At 47.9% G+C, this 3,983-nt stretch overlaps 5 non-coding genes across 5 annotated transcripts; 3 read left to right on the top strand and 2 right to left on the bottom strand.

Annotated features, from left to right (window-relative positions):
• Nucleotides 1-192: 192 nt before the first annotated feature.
• On the bottom strand, nucleotides 193-265 carry Trnav-uac. The gene has a single exon. It is a non-coding gene; the product is annotated as a tRNA-Val (tRNA).
• A 267-nt stretch (nucleotides 266-532) lies between these two features.
• Nucleotides 533-605, bottom strand: Trnav-uac. Its single transcript has one exon. It is a non-coding gene; the product is annotated as a tRNA-Val (tRNA).
• Nucleotides 606-837: 232 nt separating this feature from the next.
• Trnar-ucu lies at nucleotides 838-924 on the top strand. The gene is given in 2 exon segments: nucleotides 838-874; nucleotides 889-924. It is a non-coding gene; the product is annotated as a tRNA-Arg (tRNA).
• A 430-nt stretch (nucleotides 925-1,354) lies between these two features.
• Trnal-uaa lies at nucleotides 1,355-1,437 on the top strand. The gene has a single exon. It is a non-coding gene; the product is annotated as a tRNA-Leu (tRNA).
• A 1,439-nt stretch (nucleotides 1,438-2,876) lies between these two features.
• On the top strand, nucleotides 2,877-2,949 carry Trnak-uuu. The gene has a single exon. It is a non-coding gene; the product is annotated as a tRNA-Lys (tRNA).
• Nucleotides 2,950-3,983: the final 1,034 nt, after the last annotated feature.

Genomic DNA, 3,983 nt, shown 5'->3' with positions numbered 1-3,983 from the left:
GGGGGGGGGGGGGACGCTCAGGCGCAGTGGCACTGGAGAAGCTATCCAGCACTTGCAGTTCCCAGAAGAGAACACGAGGGGACAGTGTCACAGGCTCCGGGTGGTGGAGGAAACCTACTGGGAGCAATATTCACGGAAGAGAATGAGATTAAAACCCCAACTTTAATAAGAAAGCATAAGAAAAAGGAACACTGGTTCCACTGGGGCTCGAACCCAGGACCTTCTGCGTGTAAAGCAGACGTGATAACCGCTACACTATGGAACCACGTGCTGGCAAAGCCGTTCAGAGATTGGATAATGAAAACATGGTACTTTAAATCAGCATGGTTAAAAAACTAAAAAATTGAAGCAACTCTTAAAGAAAAAAGTTTCAAACGGAACCCAGAGTTTTCAGCACGGGTAGAAAAAGGGGAAGCGTTAAGCAGGAGCCCCACAAACACCGTTCAGATGCGTCACAAGCAAAATTCAACAAGCCAAGCTGACTGAAAAAAATTGTTTCTCCGGAAAAATAAATCTTACACGACAAACCACATGGTTCCACTGGGGCTCGAACCCAGGACCTTCTGCGTGTAAAGCAGACGTGATAACCACTACACTATGGAACCGCCTGAGGAAACAGAGGGCCAGACAGATTAACTAGACAAAGACACTGGAAACGGAACTATGAATCACAATATTTGTGTATCCCCAGCCGAGAAGCTACTTCAGGGCGTCGGATTTTCTAGCGCCGATGCTCTGCTCTCTCCCCGCCGCGCACCCTACTGTTGGAGGAGAGAGTGCCGCTCCGAGCCGCCGATCCGGCTCTGATGTAGGCAGTACCGAGGCGTTGACACACCTGGCTCTGTGGCGCAATGGATAGCGCATTGGACTTCTAGACTAAATGGAGACATTCAAAGGTTGTGGGTTCGAGTCCCACCAGAGTCGCTTTTATTTTAGTAAGGACGAATAAAGCTGAGTTAGGAAGAACAAAATGAAACAGAATCCTTGATCTTTAAAATGTCCTGCCTGGCGGCCGCACCCATCAAAACAAAAAAAAAGAAATTTAGCGCAGTCGTTTCCTGTGTCCACTCACTGGGGATCGTCAGGAATCTTGCTGCTACTGCTACCAAAGCGTTCTCTCGTATTACACTTCGCTCATTTCTTTATCTCCTCAGACTTTGGGAGTGTGATTGACCGTGGAAGGTGAAAGTCTGAGGAGATAAAGAAATGAGCGAGGTGTAATCACAGTCACCAATCTCCCTCCCTGGGGACTTTGTTTTTCAATGTAAAAAAATAACTTTAGGGCTTTTTAGAAATGTTTAAGGCTCGCAATATTGTCCCAGTTGCTTCTAAAGGAAACTCCAGGCATTCAGATACCAGAATGGCCGAGTGGTTAAGGCGTTGGACTTAAGATCCAATGGATTTATATCCGCGTGGGTTCGAACCCCACTTCTGGTAGATGTGATTTTCCTTTTTCCCCAACAACTACGACGTTGAAACTGAGACGTAGAACGAAAGCACAAATTGTCCCAGAAAAACAGTCACTTTATCCAACAGCCAACTCTCCAGACCCAGCTACACACCGGATTCTTTTCTAATGGCTAGATGCAGGGATCAAGAAAGTTTAAAAATAAAACTTATAAGTAAAATATTTTAAAAGGAAAAAATAAAAAGCAAGGTCTGACAGAAGAGGGAAACAGCAGAAAAATAAACAGGACGGTTTGGTGTGTGGTGAGCACTGTAAGAGAGAAATAGAATTTCTTGTACGTTGAGTTTCCGAGGCCAAATCCGCCGCTTCCCCACTGAAGTCTTCCCTCGCTCCATTCACTCAAGGACAGCTCGGCAGTTAGTCACTCGGGTAGTTTCCGTCCTCAGGTCCTCAGAACAGAACCTAGCTGGAACGGAAGCCAGACCCGGGAAGGCTGCGGTGGGCACAGCGACAGGGTCTCCCCTAGCCCTTCAACCAGCCCTGAGGGATGTCTGCTAGCTCAGCCAGACTTTCGCAAACCGCAGGAGATTCGAGAGTTTGATGGGGAGAGTTTGGTGGGTTGCAGTTCGGGTTACTGTAGCAAGTCTGTGCCACACAGTAACCCTTGATGTCACCAAGAGAGTCACGTAGCCTCGGTGTTCTGGTCTGCGCTGGAGAGAACCGGAACCGATCTGCCGCTCTGGTTCACTCTGGTCTACTCCACCGCCTCCGTGAAGCAAGCTCTCCCGGCCAGACGTGGAGGTCGGTCCGGAGGTTAGACCGCAACACATCCGAGCCTCGTAATTCCGGGGAGGCTGACCCCCAACCAGGCAGCGCCCCCCACCCACCCACAGGGTGCAAGGTGTTAGCCTTCTCAACTGATCTTAGGATCCCATACGTTTGTATGAGAGAACTACCAAATTCTATTGCGATTTATCCAATACGAGCAAAAGTCCCTCAAAGCCAAAGCGGGTCTGGGGGCTTCGAGTTGCGGTCAGTCCAACCCCACAATGCACCGACCGAGCCTGGGTCTTAGCAGAGCTGAATTAGCAGAGATACTGGAACTCAGCATATGCTCAATAAATATCAAACACAAACAGAACCTCAAATCATGTATCCCTGCTGCTCCCACAAGCACTCTACGCCTCAGAAAACAAGACTGGAATTAGAAATGTCTCCACCAGCTCCGGAGACCAGACCAGAGGGTCCAAAACTCCCCGGAAGTGTTTTTCGGAGGCGCGCGCACAAGGGTTTCTTAGTAATTTTAGTCTTCAAACTGTACATGTGATGAGAGAAAGGAAGAAAGACTTGATTTCATCACAAGCTTGCTCGTCGCAAAAGACTAAGGATTTTCAATTATTTGCAAAGAATTTGGACTGTTGGCCTAATTTTGACTGTGGATATTCTAGAAAGAGTATCCCTGCCAAGAGCCCGGATAGCTCAGTCGGTAGAGCATCAGACTTTTAATCTGAGGGTCCAGGGTTCAAGTCCCTGTTCGGGCGGAACTTGTTTTAGACACTCATGTTCCAGTATAGTTAAACAAGAGTCCTTCAAGGCAAGGACCTACCTGCTACTACTACGTACCTACAACTCTGAAGAATGGTTAAAAAAATTGAGATCAGACCTCATTTGCTTGGCTCTTGCTTGAAAAGTGACGGTTAGATGACATTGCGGACAATTTTTGTGTTCAAGATATCCTGAAGTATATAACCAGAAACATCGCACATCTACCCTGCCATCACGAAGAATGAGTTCTGATGCCTCTTATGAAAGGCGAAGCTTGGAAAGCGAGGTACTAAAACTGCATTTCTGATGGAGAAACATAATGTATAGTCTCCAGCTAGGAACACTTTCTTAGCCAGATTCCCAGTGCTCTCTGATGGGCCCTGACTTAGGACACTTGGCTGTGGAGGCAAATGCTTTCAAGACTGCCAAGTCGGTCACTGAAACCTGCAGGCTTAGCAAAGAGACAATATGGGGTGGCGGTTGGGGGACAGACCAAGACGAACAACAGTTGGTACCGCAGACACGTGTTCAAGCTATTTTCGGAGCCAAACCGCCATCTCCGTGAATTCAGCTTTACCTACTTGCGAAAGACTATCACAGCTGAGCTTGTTGACTGCTGATGTTCTCCTAGAAGAGGGGCCCGGGGAGGGGTCGTGGCATCTACACCTGAGTTCCCAGTCACTCCTCCCCACCGGTCATATGCAATTTTAAGCGTAGCCTCAGAGAGGAACTAGAGTATACAGCCGGAGGGGATTGGTGAAGGGGACTCCACATACCCAGCCATGGGGAAGCCATCATCCAGGTGGGAATAACCCCTCTCCATGATCTGTAAATAACCCTAATAAGCTCATGGGTTTCCCGGGATGAACTATAATGTAATCGATTTTTGGTTTGTCATTGGGACCTGAGGAGGGGAGGTAGACCTTGACAAGGCCGCTTCCCCAGGGCAAACCGTCCATTGACTTCTACCATAAAAGATCTTGAGCAGTCTATTACTGCCAGAACCTCATCTTCTTCTTTTTTTTTTTTT

This window comes from Microtus ochrogaster, unplaced genomic scaffold (assembly GCF_000317375.1).
Source record: "Microtus ochrogaster isolate Prairie Vole_2 unplaced genomic scaffold, MicOch1.0 UNK56, whole genome shotgun sequence".
NCBI classification, from domain to species: Eukaryota; Metazoa; Chordata; class Mammalia; order Rodentia; family Cricetidae; genus Microtus; species Microtus ochrogaster.
Note: the sequence above shows the minus strand (reverse complement) of the source record. Positions and strands in the feature narration are given on the sequence as shown.